Below are 21,709 nucleotides of genomic sequence, written 5' to 3'. Positions count from 1 at the left end.
GGTCAGGTGGCGGCGCTAATAGCTAACGGCTAACGGGTTACGTTGCGATGCGTTCAAGCTCTTTTGAGGAGGTGAATCACGACGCCGTCGTGAAACACGCGAGTAGTACATGAGATTTGTAGTTTGGGTTTTAGCGACTTATTGAGAACTGTGGAATTTGTACCGTGGGAGGAGACGACAAGTAACGGCGACTTGGATCAGAAAACAAGGTTGTGTTGTTGGAGGCGGGAAGTCACAGCTACACACTGTGTCACGTTGTGCACAAAGAGAAAGAGTGGAAGTTACAGCCACAAAATCAGACACTAGGAAGTAATCTCTGTGTCATTCACAGAAGGACAATCACGAGACTAAATTCTCATTAATTTTCGCCCAACTTCAGTCGTCAGACCCCAGCGAGGAGGACGAAAAAGAAAAAGGAAAAAAGCTTGTGGACGGCGCACAAAGGAAATTGCTTTTCCTTCTTTTAAATGCTGGCATGTGGCTCAAAAGCGCCGCTGCACCTGTGACAATACGCCGCTCACCGCCACATCAGACCCGCTCTCTGCGGGGGTCAAATTGCCATATTGCCACGAGATGAAGTTTCCCCCTGAATTGATTATATTTCCACAATCACCGCAGGAAAAAGACAAAAGCAAAAAGAAGAAGCGGAGAAGACAATTTTGTCTTTATGAGTCGTTACACCTGCGTCCACGCCGCGGCCCGCAGGGGGGCGCCGCGCGCCGAAATGCAGACGAGGTTTCCCTGCATGCGAAGTCTCGCGCTCCCTCACCCGCCTCACCCGCCTCACGTCCGTACCCGAAGGAGCAGGGTGAGCCTCCTCGTCCCCTGGGCCCACGCACCTCCACCCGCCCGTGTCTCAACCACCCCCTCCTGCCCACCCCTCGCTGCCCCCCCCCCACCCCCCTAAAAACCTCCCAGAGGACCCGCTATCTGCCGGGCTGAGCCCTTCTGCACCGGCCTGATACCCGCAGTGGATCGGGTGGAGGTGCAGAGGGCCGTGATTTACAGGGGGAACCGGGGTGCTCCTGTTTGTCGTTCCTCTGTGTGTGTGTGTGTCCTTCTCTCCCTCCATGTAGTGATGATTATCACCAATGTATTATTGCTTCAAACGATGGCAGATTAGCCCCCCCCCCCCATCTCTCCATCCAGCTGTCGCCCCGGCGTCACCCCTCAGAGTGCCGGGTGTAGTAATGCCGTTCTGGCCTCTTCTTATCTCCCAGCTCAGGCCCTGTCACCCGGGTGACCCCTGAACCAACCATCAAGAGGGAGAGAGGAGGGAGACCAGGAGGAGGGTGGAGGAGGCGGAGGAGGAAGAGGAGGAGGAGGAGGGGGCTGCGGGAGGTTGAATGGAGGAGGAAGGACGGAGGGGTTTTCGAGGGACTGAAAGGCAGAGTGGGTGGTTTGGAGGGAAAGCTGTCTGGTCTGGGATCAGTGGAAATCCACCTGCATGTTGTCTGAGACGTCGTAAATGGGTTTCTGCAGGGAAACAAACTGGACGGCTGCTGTTGTGCAAATTTATAGAAACACAGTTTTTTCACACAAAAGGATATTTAAAAAAATCACAGTCACAGACGTCTCTACTTTTGGGGTCTGGTTCCACTGTGAGACACTTGTTCTTCACAAAGGTCATTCCTGCAAAAGACTGCGTCGGGACCTTCAGGTGCGTCGCCAAATAAATTCGCTCAATATCATCAATGGTGTTTAATTTCACGTTCATATTTGCAGTGCAGCCTCCAGCCACACGAGGGCGCCGTGATGGTCGCATTTACTCTGCATGAAACAAAGTTGTTTCTCTTCTCAGGAGCCAGAGAGAGAATCGGGGATCCAGGCGGGGATTCGGTCTCCTGGTGATCTACTGACGTGAATCGAGCCGCATCGTTCTGAGAAGTTTGGGAAACATTTCCGCGGCGGAAACCGGATTGTCCGCCAACTAAAAAGAAAGAAAGAGCATTTTCATTTCAGCACGACTTTAAACGCGTCCCCGGCCTAATCCCGTCATGATTGTGTGATTTGATCGGGCAGCTGTGGAGCTTTCGGGGATCCAGTCAAACACCGCGAGGTGTTTCGAATGACGGATTCTACCAAATTGCCATTTTATAAAAACGCATATTTTAACATAATTTTAAGGCAATGAGATGCAACCTTTGGCAGAGAAATTTACCTGAAGAATAATGTTAAACAATAACAATGAAGCTGCGGGAGATGGTCTACGGCTCCAAACCGGAGAATGAACACGTCCAGATCAGACAACGATATCGCAAACAGCGCCTCCAAGAGGGATTTAAGGCGAAGCCGCTAATAGAAAGAACATCGGCGGGCGCGCCGAGACGGAGACAATGCGTGCGGAGGTCTGCTGGGAGTCTGAGGGCCACTGTACGTACATGCGATTTGCATATCTGTCTTTGGTAAAATGAAATGCAAACACCGATCCGGAGGCCGACCTTATCTGTGTCGGGGTTTTTTTTTTTTAGCTCAAAAAGCCACCGCCGACTGACTGTTAACCCTTCAGAAATTCATCATTCGGCCGCATTGATTAAAAGATGAGTGAACTTATTATGCATTAAAGCGTCATGTCAAAGCCCTGGCACGGCGAGATAGCGGCCTTATCGCGCCTCCACCTGATAAGAGACAACATGGGAGAGAGAGACGGAGGGGGGGGGGGTGATGGAGAGGAGGAGAAGCAGAGCGGGAGGAGAGACACGGGGCATGGAGGAAGGGGGTGCAAAGGGTGGTGGTGGTGGTGGCTGGGAGGTGTGGAGTGGTAATAAGGAGGGAGGGGAGCATACAGTACATCCAGGGTGAGGGGGGAGGGGGGGGGGGGGGGGGAGACAGTTCTGGGGCATCTAATGTTCCCTCTGTCGTCGCATCGGCCTCGCTCTCCATTCACTGCGCTTCCTGCCATTTTCTGGCCCCCATTTGCATTTTCATGTTTTTTTTTAGCCATCACCCGATGGTCCGTCTTACTCTTTCCTTTTTTCATGTATATTCCGTCTCTCCCTCTCTCCCTCTCTGCCTCTCTGCCTCTCTCCCTCTCTCCCTCTCTGCCTCTCTGCCTCTCTGCCTCTCTGCCTCTCTCCTCGGAAGGTCTTTGAAGGGAGGTCATGAGGGAAACAATGCAAACACAGGCCCTGTGAATAGAGAATGGGAAGAGGACAGCTGTTGGAGATGACAGCGATGGCTGTTAAAACGCAATCTGTCTCTCTTCCCACCGGCCTGTTGCAGCACACGCACACACACAACACACACACACACGCACACGCGTGAGCATACACCACAGCTCCCCGTCTTCTTTCACACAGGCCACGATGTCACGACGACACTCCCAACTGTCAAACACGAGTGTGGGAGCGCACACTAACGGGGCATGTGTCACCTCACGCACACACACGCATGCACGCGCTCTGCATAATGTTCCACGGCTGCTACATGAACAATGAGCACACGGATGAGGACGCCGGCGGAGTGACCTGCTGTAAGACATCCCGCTGTGGAGACGCTCCACCAGGAGGAGAAGCGCCACACTGGAGATGCACTGCTGACACTTTTCTGTTTTCTAATGCAGTAATCAGCACAAACAGTTGACCGGCGGCGGGATTTGGAGGCAAAGAAGAAGAAGAAGAAGAAGAAGAGGGAAGAGGAGTCTCGCTCAATCTCTGACCTCCACATCCACCTCGTGATGGAGCAGGAGGATGAGGAGGATGAGGAGGAAGAGGAGGAGGAGGAGGAGGAGGAGGAGGAGGAGAAGTCCGGGGTTCCAGCGGTTTGACGAGTGTGAGCCGTATCTCACGCCGCCCACACTCCTCTGACAGCAGCAGATAAACACGGGCCGACTGACCACATGATTTATCAACAGGCATTTCGCCCCCCAACGCTGTCTCGCCCTCACTTTCCCTCTCTCTCCTTCTCTGCAGGCACACACACGCACGCACACGCACACGCACACGCGCACACACGCCTCCCACTCGTTAACTGTCAAAACGCACTAATGAGAAATAAAGAGATTGTCTACAGTATATTGGATGGAGGTGAAAGAGCAGCATGCCAGCAGACACAAAAGAAAGAAACGAAACAAAGACAAAGAAAGACTTGGTTAAGGGAGGGGGAGGAGGGGGAGGAGGGGGGGGGGTTTAGCGCAAATACATGAAGCAAAGGACATAAAATGTCAACGAGCAAGGTGCAATATAGAAAAAGGTATCGAAAAAAACGTAATTAAAAGCTTGCATTAGATCTATGCCTTGCAGGGAAAGAGATAATCACAGCCAGAGAACCTCAGCATGCACACACACACACACACACGCACACACGCACGCACACCTTACAATTAAGACAGCTCCCTGTGCTTGGTTTGAGTGAGGGGGCTCCGGTGTTGAAAAAGGTGTTAACACCTTGTCTTCCTGCCTCCTTGCTCCTTCCCTCCTTCCTTCCTTTATTCCTCCTGTGCTATACCCCCTTGGCTCAGCCCTTATGCCCCCCCCCCCCCCCCCCCCCCCCCCCCCCCGCCTCCTCACCTCCCCCGCCCCTCCTCCCTCAGAGCCAGATTTGGGCGAAAAAGGTGCCAGACACTCGAACCCATATAGAGAGTCACTCTGCTGGAGATGGAGAAGAAGAAAGAAATAATGATGTAAGGAGATGTGTGTGTGTGTGTGTGTGTGTGTGTGTGTGTGTGTGTGTGTGTGTGTGTGTGTGTGTGCGTGTGCGTGTGCGAGAGCCGGAGTGGTCTTCCATGTGTCTCGCTCACACAAGTGTTAGCGTGTTAGCTTGTTAGCTTGCCGTTTGGCCCGCGCGGATTGTCCCCTGACAACCTTGATGAGTTTCACTCTGCGAGGCGCTAACTAGAGCGCAGATGCTCGGCCGCGTACGCCACGTTTTGCTCGACGCTCTCTCTCCACTTAACGTTTCAATGCCTGGAATGGACCAATCAGAGGAGGTGAGGGGGGGGGGGGGGGCGGGTCTCTGAACAATATTGCCAAAACATTTGATGGTGATAGAAATAAAGAAAAAAAAGATGGTTTGCACCACAGAAGCAAGCTCATCCGCTGTTACCTTGATGCCTTTCTGCGCTTCCACATCGAAGAGGCAAATACTACTTCTCACCGCTACGCTGATCCGACAGACTTGGTTACCTTGCAAATAACAATTCAAATCAACAGCCATCAAATTACTTAAACAAAAGTAAAAAGGTATCAAATTAATAAAATATGTATTTGATTGGCAAGCCGTGATTTAAAGAGAAGGGAGATTTGCTGACGCATACTTTTACTTAAAGGGGCGGTTTGTGGGTTTTAGTGGCCTCTGGTGGTGAGTTTGCAGGTTGCATCCAGCGTGTCATCCCTTGCTCTTGCCTCCTTTCTATTATATTATATTGCATTTGGATCAAAACCGGTAAATGTGCCCTTCATATGAGGCTTTGAATGTTTACTAAATGTTTGCACTGCGTAGTAGCTTCAGTACAATTTACAACGCATCACTGCTAAAGTCTAGTCGCTCTATTTTTGGACCGTATCCACTTACAGTACACTCTGTGTATTGATCAGGATGGTTTTAACAGACTGCTGTGAGGTCCATTAACCTGTGGTGATGACAAAGCATTAAAAGACTAATGTGTCCCTGGAGGGGAGGTGTGGGGGGGGGTAAGAGGAGCAGGACAGCTGAGCAGACAACACCACTCTGCACCGTGAAGTGGTGATAGCTGTGAAGATGACGCTCGCATCATTTGTGTGTATTATGTGGTTATGCGCATGCTCTCACCGATGCTAAATCAGTATTTGATTTTCACTTTCACTGCGCCTCATCGGCCATGTGAAATACAGTTTGCCATGTTGAGTAAAAGCATTTTAACACTTTTTATTTGTTTATTTGTTTCGCTGGGTCGAGGTGGTTGAAGGTCAGTGAGTCGAGGTGGGTCGAGGTCGTTGATGTTCATTGGGTCGAGGTGGTTGAAGGTCGTTGAATCGAGGTGGTTGATGTTCGTTGGGTCGAGGTGGTTGATGTTTGTTGGGTCGAGGTGGTTGATGTTCGTTGGGTCGAGGTGGTTGATGTTTGTTGGGTCGAGGTGGTTGATGTTTGTTGGGCCGAGGTGGTTGAAGGTCGGTGGGTTGAGGTGGTTGAAGGTCGTTGAATCGAGGTGGTTGATGTTCGTTGGGTCGAGGTGGTTGATGTTTGTTGGGTCGAGGTGGTTGATGTTCGTTGGGTCGAGGTGGTTGATGTTTGTTGGGTCGAGGTGGTTGATGTTTGTTGGGTCGAGGTGGTTGATGTTTGTTGAGTCGAGGTGGTTGATGTTTGTTGGGTCGAGGTGGTTGATGTTCGTTGAGTCGAGGTGGTTGATGTTTGTTGGGTCGTGGTGGTTGATGTTCGTTGAGTCGAGGTGGTTGAAGGTTGGTGAGTCGAGGTGGTTGAAGGTCCTTGGGTCAAGGTGGTTGATGTTCGTTGGGTCGAGGTGGTTGATGTTTGTTGGGTCGAGGTGGTTGATGTTTGTTGGGTCGAGGTGGTTGATGTTTGTTGAGTCGAGGTGGTTGATGTTTGTTGGGTCGAGGTGGTTGATGTTCGTTGAGTCGAGGTGGTTGATGTTTGTTGGGTCGTGGTGGTTGATGTTCGTTGAGTCGAGGTGGTTGATGTTCGTTGGGTCGAGGTGGTTGAAGGTCGGTGGGTCGAGGTGGTTGAAGGTCGGTAAGTCGAGGTGGTTGATGTTCGTTGGGTCGAGGTGGTTGATGTTTGTTGGGTCGAGGTGGTTGATGTTTGTTGCGTCGAGGTGGTTGAAGGTCATTGAATCGAGATGGTTGATGTTCGTTGGGTCGAGGTGGTTGAAGGTCGTTGAATCGAGGTGGTTGATGTTTGTTGGGTCGAGGTGGTTGATGTTCGTTGGGTCGAGGTGGTTGAAGGTCGTTGAATCGAGGTGGTTGATGTTTGTTGGGTCGAGGTTGTTGATGTTCGTTGGGTCGAGGTGGTTGAAGGTCGGTGGGTTGAGGTGGTTGAAGGTCGGTAAGTTGAGGTGGTTGATGTTCGTTGGGTCGAAGTGGTTGATGTTCGTTGGGTCGAGGTGGTTGATGTTTGTTGGGTCGAGGTGGTTAATGTTTGTTGGGTCGAGGTGGTTGAAGGTCATTGAATCGAGGTGGTTGATGTTCGTTGGGTCGAGGTGGTTGAAGGTCATTGAATCGAGGTGGTTGATGTTCGTTGGGTCGAGGTGGTTGATGTTCGTTGGGTCGAGGTGGTTGATGTTTGTTGGGTCGAGGTGGTTGATGTTCGTTGGGTCGAGGTGGTTGAAGGTCGTTGAATCGAGGTGGTTGATGTTCGTTGGGTCGAGGTGGTTGATGTTCGTTGGGTCGAGGTGGTTGATGTTTGTTGGGTCGAGGTGGTTAATGTTTGTTGGGTCGAGGTGGTTGAAGGTCGTTGAATCGAGGTGGTTGATGTTTGTTGGGTCGAGGTGGTTGAAGGTCATTGAATCGAGGTGGTTGATGTTCGTTGGGTCGAGGTGGTTGATGTTTGTTGCGTCGAGGTGGTTGATGTTCGTTGGGTCGAGGTGGTTGATGTTCGTTGGGTCGAGGTGGTTGAAGGTCGTTGAATCGAGGTGGTTGAAGGTCGTTGGATGAAGGTGGTTGAAGGTCGTTGGATGAAGGTGGTTGAAGGTCGTTGGATGAAGATGGTTGTGTAGGGCACCGTTGTCCGTGGTGCTGAAACTCAGCAGATGCACATAAACATGCTTCCTTGCGTCTGCTTTGTTAATTATTCTTTCATTAATAAAGGTTTTCTTTGTATTTGAAGCAGTAGCCTCTTGTTGACGTCTAACAGCTTTTTGCATGATAGAAATGCCCCTTAGCAGAATGTTAAGATGAAGAGGAAAAGAAGAAGAAAAATAAAGGAAGCACAAAAGTACAACCATGCGGGTTGTAAGTAGTGTAAAGGATCATAAAAGTCACATATCACATCTCATTGGATCCGCTCAACGGAACAAATTAGAGACTTTTAGAGATCACGTTTGTCTTCAAGGCAAAAAATTCCATTCAACCGCTCTGAAGTATCAAATATTATCAGTATAATGTATTTATATTCAGTGTAACGTCTGATTATATGACTTTGTTATCATCAACTAAAAGCTGAATAGACCGTTCTATTTGAAGATAAAGAGAAAGAGACTCCTCCACCCAGAGGGGAGAATATGATCAACTTTCTGTAAGTACAGGAGGAAATCCTGGAGAAAACACGTTCCTCCTCCTCTTCCTCCTCCTCTACTCCCCAGTGTCCTTTCTCCTCTTCCTCCTCTGTCCCGTCTTTGTGTTGTGGCCCCTTTTCAGAGGCTTTTTCAGGGGCTGAAGTGGCGCTCGGCTACGCTGAAGTGTCTCCACTGCTGTGCCCGAGCCTGCAATTCACCCACTGTGCGTGTGTGTGTGTGTGTCTGTCTGTGCACGTGTGTGTGTGCGCGTGCATGTGTGTGTGTGTGTGTGTGCACGTGTGTCTGTGTGTGTGCCTGAGCCTGCAATTCACCAATTTCACCGCTAATTAGCCAACAAAGGCTACCGGCAGGGAGGAGCTGAGGAGGAGGAGGATGGAGAGGGGGCGGCATACGCGGGAGGTCCAGGCCTGAGGGGGGAGGAGGGGGTGGGGGGGGGGGGGGGGGGTGATGCTGGCACAGCTGAGACACATAACACGGGACCAGACAGACCCCTTTGTGTGTGTGTGCGCGATGATGAAGACTAACGTATGTGTTTCTGTGTATCTGTAGCAGAGTGTTGGGAGCATGTGTCCCATGATCTCTCTCCCTCCCTCCCTCCCTCTCTCTCTCCCTCTTCCTCTCCCTCTCCCTCTCTCCCTCCTGGTTGGTCGCAGCTGTAGTTCAGCGAGTCTTAACTCCTGAGGCTGGTCCCAGCATGCCCAGCGGTCCCACTACGCCTGCTGGCAGAGACTGCTGGTCCTCTGCCATCACTCCCAGTGTGTGTGTGTGTGTGTGGGGGGGGGGGGGGGAGGGGGGGCAGAGACACAGATTCACATCCCCCTTGCCAATAGTTCTAGCAGCATCGGACGGGGGCCTTCCGGGGAAGCTGCCTGGCGAAGGGCCACCAGGGCTGGAGATCATCCAATATTTGGGTTTTTTGTTTCAGTGTTGTGTGTTTGTGCTGGTTATTCTCACACACACACACACACACACACACACACACACACAGGTATGTATATTGACACGCGCACATATCATTCATCCCTTCACTTGTTGGGCAGGAATCCTATTACATCCTGATCGTTGAATTATCTGATGTTGTACCAACATCGACGACTTATAGTTGAGATGATGAAAACTTTATCTCGTACTTACAAACTGGATTTCGTTCATCGCGACGGCCGTTTCCTGACAAACGCACCTCTGGTCAGGTGGCGTCCGACAGTATGAATTAGCAATTGTTACATGCGGGCGCTTCAGCAGACGGGACCACAACAACCTTTGGGATTTTACATTTAGGTTTCACTAAATTTACTTGTGTGAATTTGTCGTTACGCTGCTCACAGGGACACTTCCTGCAGTACCTTCTAAACAACAATGGCTCTTTGATATTTTGACAGAATCGTTCATCCCTTCGTGTCGGATCACAACATCACTCCTCTCACCGTACAAAGTATCACCTTCAGCCCCCACCCACTGTCACAACAATTAACACAGTTACACATAGTTACACACTGGTCACGCGTGTAAACTCAGCGGAAGGCGATCCGTGTGGTTTTGTGGGCAGTTTCGGGGGCGATAAAGACAAACTTTATGGAATGAATAATATACGGACGACTTCTGGTGGGCGAGCAAAACCACGATGACATCATGTTGCGTTTGTTTTTTTCGTTCTCCAAACTTTATTTAACAGCATTCGCCATCACAAGAACACATTCAAATACAGATTATTTTAAATGACACGTGGAAATCATGTAAAAGCACTGAAACAGAATCCCAGTGGCACACGGACACATTCGACTGGAACTTCACCGATTGACATTTTCTTCCAGTTGGCCATTCGGCAGGCTGGACTAAGGTGTGTGTCTGTGTGTGTGTGTGTGCGTGTGTGTGTGAGTGACTGATGGCTTCCTTGCCCTGTCTCTTCTCCCAGCTCACCACTGATGGATTAAAGCTCTGGACAGGTTTCAGCCCTATTGATCTCACCTGCCACGGCTGCTCACATCAGTTGGGGGGTGTGGAGGGGGAGGAGAGGGGGGGTGAGGGGGGGGTAAGGTGGGATGGAGAGCATGGGGGGGGGTAACATGGGATGGAGAGCATGGGGGGGGATTAAGGAAGGTTTTCACACTTGGTCGGCTTCTCTTTCCGAAGGGGCTCGGTGGTGATTAATCAGCAGGTTTTTTCAGCCTCACCTGAACTTTAAACTCTGAAAACAATGAAAATATGAAAATGGTGAGAAAAAGGAGCGCTGACGGTAATTAACCAGGTCTGAAGGGACTGGGAGCTCTTTGCTAATTAAATTAGCTATTTCTACAGAGCTGCATGTTTGCTCCGGTTGTAACCACCGTCCAACTAGTCCAACAAGATTAAACCAGCAAAATGCAAAAAAACATTACTATTTGTTATTAATTTGATCTGGGATTTTAGAAGTTAATTTGCATATTGTGTAAAAGTACATTTATGTCTGTCTCCTTCAAAATGACCTCTGATTCTTTAAATTAGGACCCATAGCAAATATGAACTCTATGAATAATTCCCTCTATTAAAACTGCATATAGATAGAATTTGCTTCCCAAATCATTGTTGTAATTTACCAAAATCCTTTTTTCAAGATTTTGTGGAGGACATTGATTGATTTATTGATTGAGGAAGTCATGATTCACTAAATTGGAAAGAATAAACTGCGGGACAAAAGAGCTGGGCTACACAGAGGAAAATAAACTATATTTTATATTATAATGCGATATTTATTATTATATTTTTTACTAAAAACATGAATGAATGAATGAGATTTTGTTCCATAATCATTAGTAATGTTGATATAATGACTCATTGAGTTTTTACATGTTTACATGTTAAATTGACTACTGAATAAAACATTACATTTAAAATAAAGTCATATGATCACAAAGAACGACATGAACCGCTTCAGTCTGCAGCTTTTCCATGTGAAGGCGCTCACTTCTTGGCCCCCTTAGCTTAGCATGTTAGCATGCTAACAATGCACACGGAGGCTAACGGCAACTCGGTGGGCTCTGAAGCTATTTGGCTACGAACTAAAGTGATGGACACATTAATGAATGTCCATATCCGAGCGGAAGCTGTTTTACAGTCAACGTAACATCAGAAGACAAACAAATGTTTCTTCTCTTTGTCTCGCAGCGCTCGGCGATAACCGGGTTTAAGTGAGCGAGTGTGAAAATCTCCCGAGGCCGCGTTTGTCACCGTCGATTCACCATCGAGGGGGTCGGGTGGGGGGGGGACTATCACCATCCTCCACGCCGGCTTATCTAACTAACTGATAAATAACACAGCCTGTCACGGTGATAACGAGGTCAATTCAATAGGCTGACCAACGGCGATGTTTCCCCCGAAGCGCTAAGCAGCCGCATCTGATGCCGCCGCTGACCTCCATGCTAATGACCAAAACACACAGAGAGAGAAATGAATATGAATGAAAGGCAAATCTATCAGAAACACGCCTCCTTTAAACAACCCCCCCCCCCACACACACACACAGACACACACACCCGCCCCTCCACCCTGTTATATTTTATTCTCCGGCGCGTGGTGAATTTAATAAATATATGCAAATGTGTGCTGTGGAACATGACGGGTGTAAATCAGGCGAGGATGTTCTTTGAGCGCTGCTGAGATTGAGGCTGAGAGCTGACCCCGGGTTAATCATTTTTCACTTCCCTATCGCATTCAATTCTGCTGCCTCTGTGTGTGTGTGTGTGTGTGTGCGTGTACACGTGTGTACTACGATTTGGCATGCGCGTGTGTGTTCATCCGAGCCGTGCCGGCGGAGGCAACACACAATTCATTACAAACTTTGTACACATGATTATGAAAGTATTTGCTTTCAGATTTTATGCAAAGCGAGATGTCGGTGCTTCAAGAGAAAAATATAAATCTGGATTTTTTTTTTTCCTCTTTCGCACATTTTCTTTAAAACAATTTATTTGCTCATGTTAATTGAAGTGAAAGACGGTCTTGTTTAACTGCACTTTCATTGTGATTTCTTCCCTAAAGCTAAAAAACTAAAACCGAAATGAGCTCCTCCCAAACCAGAGAGTCAGTAAAATGATTTATTTTACGCCGTCAGTCTTTTGTTCCACTCGCGTTGGTTCCAATCCCATACAGACGAGTATTTTGATGGACAATCATTTTTCGTTCTCATCGTAACACAGGATCCGAGCAGAGCTGCAGGAATAATGCTTCATGTCTTAAAGCTGCATTCTCTGCAAAGGCCACCAGGGGGCGACTCCTCCGGTCCTATGCTTTAGGGCGGGGCTACACAGCGATTGACAGGTGTCTACCAGACGTGTACCGCGTCTCTACGTCACTCCTCCTGCGTCTAAATGTGGTCACTTCCTGTTCAGAAGTCCACAAACCAATGGGCTCATATTCAGTTTGCGGCCGTGGACTTTCAGCAGTGATGCTCGTGTTATTTATCAACACCAGAAAGAAATAGAACACAGGTCGCAGATTCATTTCTAACTTTTTAGGCCCCTGTTAAAATCTCTCTTTTGCTGGAGTCCAACTGGAAGAGGATCCGACGGCGCTCCGTCACATCGACTCGCATCACAGCGACCGAGACGAAAAGCTGCTGCTCGGGTCCATTTCATAGTGTGTCATTAAATGGGGGGGGGGGGGGGGGGGGAATTACTTTTTAGTAAACTCCAGCACTTCTGCAGGTAAACGTCAAAACAAAACCGTGCGTTCTAACCCCCCCCTCATCCAGCTTCCCTCTGTTCGCTTTCAAATGATTGAGCTTCTAATCAAATGTAATTTGACTCTCTACTATCTCGGCCCTCGCCGCAGCCCTCCCTCGCTCCCCCTCGCCCATCCTCACCCCTTCCCCCCCCCCCCCCCCCCCGTAGCCCCAAGCCCTGGGTCCTGTTGCCAAGGCAACCGGTATCTCATTTCTAAAGTGTCAGTTTGCATTATTGTCTTCACGCTTTCCAGCTCTAACCTCTCTCTCTCTCTCTCTCTCTCTCTCTCTCCCTATACACACAAATACTTATACGTGCCCCCCCCCCCCCCGTCCTGCCCCCCCCCGTCTCTCTTATTGTATACAGTGCCTCCATCCCCTTGTGTTCTTCTATAATAATAATGATGCAAAGCAAGCACCAATAAGCAGAAATTACAGCACACATGGAGCACGTGACCGAACTGTGTTAAAGATGAAATACGACGAGGACGTTTCTTTGTGCCTCGATACGTATTTATGAACTACATACTTTTCTTAAACCAACAAAACCAAAAACAATAGAAATTCAAAGCAGATTTGTTGGCAGAGAGGGAAGCTACAAAGCAACATGTTCAGAAGAAAAGAGAAAGAAATTATAGATGTAAGCAAAACCAGAAAAAAGGGCTTTTAAAAGCACATTCAAATTAAAATAACATGGGAGTTTTTTCCAGTGAGGATGTGCATCAGAAGAGATCCATCGCGAAGGGCGCTTTATAAAATGCTAGAATATCTGTGGTACATGGCAAACTGTTCCATAGCTTCCAGGGGTCACATTTCTTTTGATTTGATACTTCGGAGGGAGAAGAGGCCTTGACAAATTGTAAAATACCCTTGAAAGACCTGGGATGTAATAGTTCAATACTGAATCTCTGAATTCTACTACGAATGGTCTAAATAAAGATGTTGTACCATTTCAGAAATGAAATAAAAACACATTGTTATAAGTCAACTGTCCTCAATTCTATTGGTGAGTTGTTTATTTATTCATAAGTTAATTACAACTCTAAAGATGACTGACTTACAATATGAAAACTGTCTGGGAAAGAGGGGGGGGGGGGTTAATGCATGAAAATCAAATGCAATTTAATTAAAAGAGCAAACTAGTGACAGAACATCATGCAAAAGAGCCAAAATGTCCAAATCCACAATAAAAGGGATCTATCTGCAGCCGAAGGACGAACACAGCGGATCGTCAATTGATAACACGAAACAGACTTCCTCTGTGCAGCAGGCAGCTGAATAGATAAACATGACCAATAATACATCAAAGACACAACACGTCTCTGCTCTGCTGCTTCCGCAGCAACCGGCCGAATTAAATATTGAATGCAGGTCAGACTTTGAACTTCCAGAAGCTTCTAGCGAGGAACGTCGGGAACATCGACACTCGAAACTACGAACAAACTGACGTTTTTGTGACAGATTTTGTACAAATTAAAAATTGGTCAAAGGCAATAAATGACATTTTTATCAACTGTGTGTATTTTCTCATAAAGACCAATTAATTCCTCTTCACAAGTCTTACGTGAGTAAATTGAGATTTTATCTCCTAAATGATGGAGATCTTAATCCTGCATAATTCGTGGGGGTAATTATTTGCTGTGAGCTTATTACAGTAAGATTGTTCCCTCAGCTTCATTTTCCCCCCAAAAATGAAAACCACACAAACACTATTTACTACTGTTCACTCCTCGCAGGCTTCCTCTCAAACAACTCCGTCACCTACTGCACCAACGTCCTTTAAGCATCCTCCACCTGCACCTCCACCTGCACCTCCACCTGCAAACGCACACAAACAAGACGTCATCGCTTTGGAAACATTAACCCCGAAAAAGTGTGAGCGCATCAACGGCCGGAGGAGGCGGCGCGTCGCTTTTCGTCTGCGGGTCCTTTGCACATCTGGCAGCGACGCAGTAACCGTGGTGACGCTAACTTGTGCGACAGATAATAAGCAAGTGTTTGTGGTAAAACTATTAACTGCACACATTAAAAGTTCTGCATTCAGAGTGAAATCAGCGCCGCGCGCTTCAATTTAAACATCACGTATTGCCACCGAGCCACAAAGGGGACGCACAACCAAATTCTATTTCAACCCGACAAACACACGACAAACACACGACAGCAGAGCATTTCGTTGATTTCAGACTGGCGGAAGCGACACATCCTTGTGGTTGAAGTTGTGTAACGCCTGCTGTGTGCGTCTGCAGACCGATCATCTCACGCAGAGCCGAGTGCGTCTGCAGCGTCTGAAGCGAACGTTACCTGTGACCTAATTCTGGTTAGAAACCCAGAGCGTTGTGAAGTGTGTGTGTGTGTGTGTGTGTCTGTGTGTGAATGTGTCAGATGGAGGAGAAGAAACCCTGTTGGCTCCAGACATCAGATGAGTTCCGCTGGATGTGTGAAGCTCTGAAGATGCGAGTGAGAAGGCGAGGAGGCGTGTCACATGACGCCAGGAGGCCCGTTCACACCTTCCAGTGAGCCTTCAGGTAAACGGCTGAAGATGTTGGTCCACTTCACTCGCTAGAACCGTTTAATTTATTCATTATTTAATGTGCTGGTGATGCTTATGGATTTAACTTTCGAAGGATTTCTTTTTTGTGGCCAGTAACTGATGACCGTGTCAAGTTAAACAGCAACCCTCTCAAACACGAGACTGTGCCGACCCACAATCCTTTGCTCAGCAGGCACACACAGAGGTTCAAAGGTCACGGTGTCCTGATATGAGGGAGGAGTCTGTCTCAGTTAAATGCAAACTATGCGCGTTGTGGGAAAGCTGCAGTGCTTAAAATTAAAGCGGTATATAGATATTATATATATATATATATATATATATATATATATATATATATATATATATATACACAGCGAAGCGTACGTGGTCAGCGTCTGGATGTGACCACTGCTCTCGGCGCTCAGCTGCTCCATCCGGCCCCTCGGAGCCTCTCAGGACCTGCAAGGTTAATATTTGAAGGAAGGATGGCCCATAAATATGAGCAAAGGGACTTTTAATTAAATAAGCACTTCTTAAATATCCTCCTGGGCCCGCTGCTTTTGTTTAAAGATGATTGATGGACTACTATCTCTGCAGGCAGGACCATTAGTTTCGCCGTACTCCGTCCCTCCCCATCTTCCCTCTATTTTTCCAGCTCTGCCAACATCTCTCCTCCCTTTCTCTCTCAATTACCCTCCTTCTCCTAACTCTTTTTCCTCCCTCCCTTTTTATTCCTCCCATTCATCCCACCTCCTGCCTCCCTTTTATTTTCCGTGTGTGTGCCGGCGTGCGTCTGCTGTCACCTCCCCTTCCTTTTCTCTCTCCATCAGTCCACGTCCCTGAGCTCCTCTCGGGAGGCCCATATTTCTCCAAACTCGTGACAAGGTAATGAGGCCATGCTAAATCCTACCCCGCCCCGGAGCGACATCAGAAGGTGGAGGGGCAGGTCGGGGGGGGGCCCCGCGTGGCCCCCCGCGTCTGTTCCAGCCACTCTGTAAGGCATCTGTCATCCGCCTGCACTCAAGAGTCAAACCCTCCGATCTGGAGAACTTTGCAAAGCGACGACCACGGGAAAAAAAAAAAAAAAAAAAAGGCCAAACCTCCGGCTCGTCTCCTTCTACGCGTCCTTGTCTCCTTCTGCTCTTTTCCTCCTTCCTCTGGAGCAGCAGCAGCAGTCCGCCATGCTCTGCTGACTCCTAGCTGGAAGAAGGGGATCGGCGGGGGAGCTCAGTCTGGCTGTGGGCAGCTGAGCCGTGGACATCGCACACAGACACACACACACACACACACACAGACACACACACAGGTGGAGGTGAGGGCATTTGCACTCCGTCATGCTGCGATCATTGCGACTTACAGAGGAGGCGTTTTCTGCGTGAGAGTAAAAAGAAACCTTGATGCGATGCGCGCGACGCGCCCGTTCAATGTTGTGTAGCTCGTCGCCATCTTTTGTGTGTCTCGTTTTTTCTCCGTCAGCGTTTCCTTAAGTTTGTCACCTTGAGGCCAAACGGAGGCTTGTTTCAGCATTCCGTGCGTTTTATATTCCATTTATGGAACGTCAATTATGCTTCACATTGTACCGACGCTGATTAGAGCGAAATACACGACGTTCTGCAGCAAAATCAAGACGAAACACAAATATAACGAACCGGACCGGCGTGCGTTCGTTGCCGTGCGTTATGGATCATGTGGACCGAACAGCATGTTAACCAAAGACCTAGCGGGCCGCCGCATGTGGGACGGGGAGGAGAGGAGGAGGCAGGAGGAGGAGGCAGGAGGGAGGTGATGGAGGGAGGTGATGGAGGGAGGTGATGGAGGGAGGCGATGCCGGGCCGATGGAGGCGGTCGAGAGAGAAACCACTCGGAAGCAGACGATGCTCGCACTCCAGGTATCGGACGGAGAGCCAGGTAACGCAGGCTGCAGCTGAATGGAGGGAGGAGGGGGGGGGAGGAGGGGGGGGGGGCGGTGCCGGCGTATTAAAAATGCAGCAGTGGGGAGCAGGCCGGGGATTCACAGTAATTAGATGACAAAACGGCGGCGGGCTGGAGATGAGAGAGAGGGGTCACACACAATGCCACTGCCGCCGGGTAATTTGTAAGTGTCAATCACCAGCCTACCAGGGGAAAAGCGAGAGGGGGGGGGGGGGTGGGGGGGGTGTAGAGGGAGGAGGAGGCAGAGATGGAGGGAGTGAGATGGGATATGAGGCTGCTGGAGGAGAAAAAAAGTCTTTTTTAAAAATGTTCTTTTAAAGACAGTGAGAGGAGACAGGAAGCGCCCGTTTAAAGAGAGGAGAGCGAGAGCCGACCCCAAAAACACGCACACGTGTGTTGCTTAGATTCCATACGACCTCCTCCGGTGGCCGCTCTGCTGAGGCCTCCACTGAAGACGACGCAAACATTCCCCCCTCTGACCATCGGAGACCCCCCCCGGTGTAAGAGGGGGTGAACCATCTGAGGGAGAAATCTCAAACCTTGGAACTTGACCAAACTTTTAAAGAGCTTTTAAATAAGAGCCCGATACACAACACCCCCCCCCCCTCATTAATACACCGCCTGCTCTCAAATTAACTGCAAAACTTCTGAATTGAGGCTCATGAAGGAGCTGAATGAAAACGGCATCAACCTCCGAAGGATCAGTGGTGTATGTAAATATCCATCATGTTATGGGGTAATTGTATGGCTTTTGCCATGCAGTTTGACAGACAGGTGTGTGTGTGTGTGTGTGTGTGTGTGTGTGTGTGTGTGTGTGTGTGAGTGAGTGAGGGGGCTCTTCCATTTTCTTTTCACAGCCGATACAATGGGGGGAGTTGTTGGCATTATTCCAGCGTGTGAGGGGCCGACACAATGGGCGAGCAGCAGTCTGTCGGGCTGCACGGGCAACACATGAAATGAAACCACACACACACACACACACACACACACACACACACGCACACAGACATGCATGTGTAGATAAAGCAGGGTCAACACATGTGGCTCAGAAAAGGTGCATAATCTGCATTACATGCAAAACACTGTGCTGGTATTTTGTCAGCGAGTCAAAGCGATGACATGACATCACACCGGTGACACGTGATGGACCCCTGGGGGGGGGGAGGAAACACACACACACACACACACACACACACACACAAGAAAAGTCAAAATATAGAGGCAGAAAAGGTCCTTATTCAACAAACAAAAGCGTCACTTATAAAAAGGTAAAAAGAAGTTTAAGCTTTTAATTTCAGTTTGTTGTTCTGCTCAAATCAATTTGCAAGAAAAACACAAAGGAAAAAAGGAGAAAAGGATCCAACTCAACAGGGTTAAGTTCCCCAACCGTAAAGTTAAGGTGTATCAATTAACAACACATAATTAGAGAAAAAGAAAAATCTTCACAGTTTAAATAGGAAGACTATAAAGCAGATGAAATCAGAGACAAAGACAGACCACTGACCTGTGGCTTCATTAAAGGGAACGTGAAGCACCGTAACACACACATGCACACAAAACACCTCTGGAAGTGTCTTAATCGGGAAATGATTAAACTCTTTTCTTCCCTGTTTATTCGTTAGTCGACAATTAGCGGCTCAGGATCCACATTGTGCGCCTCGCCTCCTTTGAACGGCTGCACGCTCGTTCCTCCGGGCGGACGCCCGGATCTGCTGGGGGGGGGGGGCGTCCAGCGACGGAGGAAGTGCTCGTGTCCCTTAGAGGAGCAGCACAGGTGAGCGTGTTGAACTGAGACTTTTTAATGAATAAGAAACGTTTCATGAGGTCTTATGTGCTGTATGAGTTTGTAATGGAAGGAAACATCATGTTTATTAAGTTAAGTATTTCTCCAGGACCCTTTTCTTCATCGGGGGGGGGTTTAGGCCTCGTTCCACATCTGTCACAACGTTCATTTAGTAAATTATGGTCCATTCAGTCAAGTTTTACTCCAAACGCGAGAAACCAGAGAGAGAAAAAACAACAACAACAACAAAGTGTTTCTAATCTGCTGGAACCCCAGAAAGACGTTTAGGACTCAAACCTCCACCGTCCTCCACAGCAACACCGCCTGAGAGCCGCTGTGCACGCGTGTGCGTGTGCGTGTGTGCGTGTGCGTGCGGCAGCCTGCCGCCCTACGGGGGTCCAAGTGAGTGTGAACTGCATTCGTTCCCACAGCTGCCGTTAACAGACGGAACAAACAGCCTCTTGCTAATAAAGTGAATAAATAAATAGCGCTTAAGAGGCTCCGCGTCGACCGGAGCGACGAGAAGACGACGTCGGGAAGTTTGTTCTTTTGCCGTTTTCTGACATGGTGCTGCGACTCACGTCATTAGAACGGTGGAGGCGATATTCTGTATTGTTGTCTGTGATAAAAGCTTCCGGTCTGCGGCTCTCATTGGTTCATTATTACATCTGCTTTTTATTTTTGTATTTATCAGTTTTAAAATCAATGAAACGATTGTATTCTAGCGAGTTAAAAATAAAGCTGCCTTTCTTAAAAAGGCTAAATAATAGTAGAATTAATTCAGCCGCATCGATTAGTCAACTACTCGATTAATGAATCAGCAGCTCAGGCTTTAAATGGACGACTTTCACAGGTAATAAAGTTTAATAAGACGCTCACCTTTAATATCATTGTTCATAACAGCACCCACTATTAAAATATTTTTAACTACTTATAAAATATTGGACTAAAGATTCACAGACTGTAGTCCGGCAGCCGGGACGGACATTTGTTTGTGTTGTAATGAAGCAATTGATTTATTGACTTTATTGACTTATTAATATCTAATCGAGTGTCTGTCAATCATGTTGCGTTCTTATGTCGTCACAAGTTATGATTCACCATCAACAGCTGTCAAACATCTGTATGGTGCTTCCGTTTTTGAGTTTTTGAGGGACGATTCAGCCGACAGTGAAGGTCAAGGGTCAGTTCTTCTCCAGTGTTTTGGGAAATGAAACAATGATGATTTTAACAGTTGATTTCTTCCAAAAGGACTCGCTCCATTTAAATAATCGATAATCAGCAAACACGAAATTTCAACGGTCAAAATATTACGGGGCTTTTTTATTTCTATGTGGCCTCACTACCAACGGGCACATTTTGGAGATATTAAACAGAAACGAAAATATTAATAAGACTTTTTATTATTATTCATACATTCTTCAGATGCTCTTACGGACAAAAATTCCATTCAATTCAGGCGTCGCTGGGAAGCAGAAAACCTCAGAGGATAAAACCAAAAATATCTGGCAAAAGCGGTTCTTTTTATAATTTGGGAGAACTGCCCTTCGAAGAAAATAAGCAGGAACTAAAGCGACGTTTACGGAGCTCAAGCCGCTGATACGACTACAAGAGGAAGAATGATGGAGGAGGAGGAGGAGGAGGAGGAGGAGGAGGAGGATCAGCCTGGAAGTGTTTAGCTGCCGGTTCAAAGACTACAGCGGCGAGTGGAGGAGTGAATGGAGACGGAGAGACGGAGGGTGGAGGTGTGGGGGGGAGAAACAAGATGGAGAGGGACTGCCTGCACACACTGTCACTGCAGTTAATATAAGGTGTGCAGATAAGAGCCCGCAGACAAACATTGACCGAATCAGGCGTTTCAGCAGCGCCGGCCCGACTGTCAGTCAGCCTGAGAGACAGACCAACAATCAGCACTCTGCCTCTGATAAGGGCTCTACTGGGCGCGTGCAGGAAATAGCCAATCTGCAGCCGGCCTGGCAAGGAGGGTGATGGAGGAGGAGGAGGAGGAGGAGGAGGGGGGGGGGGAGGGCGGCGCGATGATGGAGAGCGAAGGGGTTAGAAGAGGGAGGGAATGCAGGGAGACAACAAGGGAGGGAAAGTGGCCTATAAATTTAGAGAGAGAAATGTGGACCAAGAGTTCAGAGCAGAGGATAATACCCGAGAGGAGGAGGAGGAGGAGGAGGAGGAAGAGGAGGAGGAAGCGGGATGATATTCCTCCACACCTCACAGAGGGCTCTCACCGAGGAAGACGTTCTGTGGGGAATATATTAAAAATAAAGAGGAGGAAGAAGGTGTGACATCGGCTCCTAAAATAGTGTTTCTTTTTGTCACTCGGGAGCCGCGTGTGCGTGCGTGTGCGTGTGTGTGCGTGCGTGTGCGTGCGTGCGTGCGCGTCGACATGCTTCAGACCAACACCTCACATTAACGATTCGCCGACAGCTTCCACGAGCTCATTATTCAGCCGCCGCTCGGCCTGCCTCGCGCACAATAGCATCATTTCATCGTCTCTATTGATTAATGGTGCATGTAGCGCGTGTGCGCGTGTGTGTGTGTGTGTACACACGCGTGTGCGTGTCCAGTGTGTGCGCAGCGTGTGAGTGA

Source organism: Gasterosteus aculeatus, chromosome 14 (genome assembly GCF_964276395.1).
Source record: "Gasterosteus aculeatus chromosome 14, fGasAcu3.hap1.1, whole genome shotgun sequence".
NCBI lineage: Eukaryota > Metazoa > Chordata > Actinopteri > Perciformes > Gasterosteidae > Gasterosteus > Gasterosteus aculeatus.
This window is presented reverse-complemented; position numbering follows the sequence as displayed.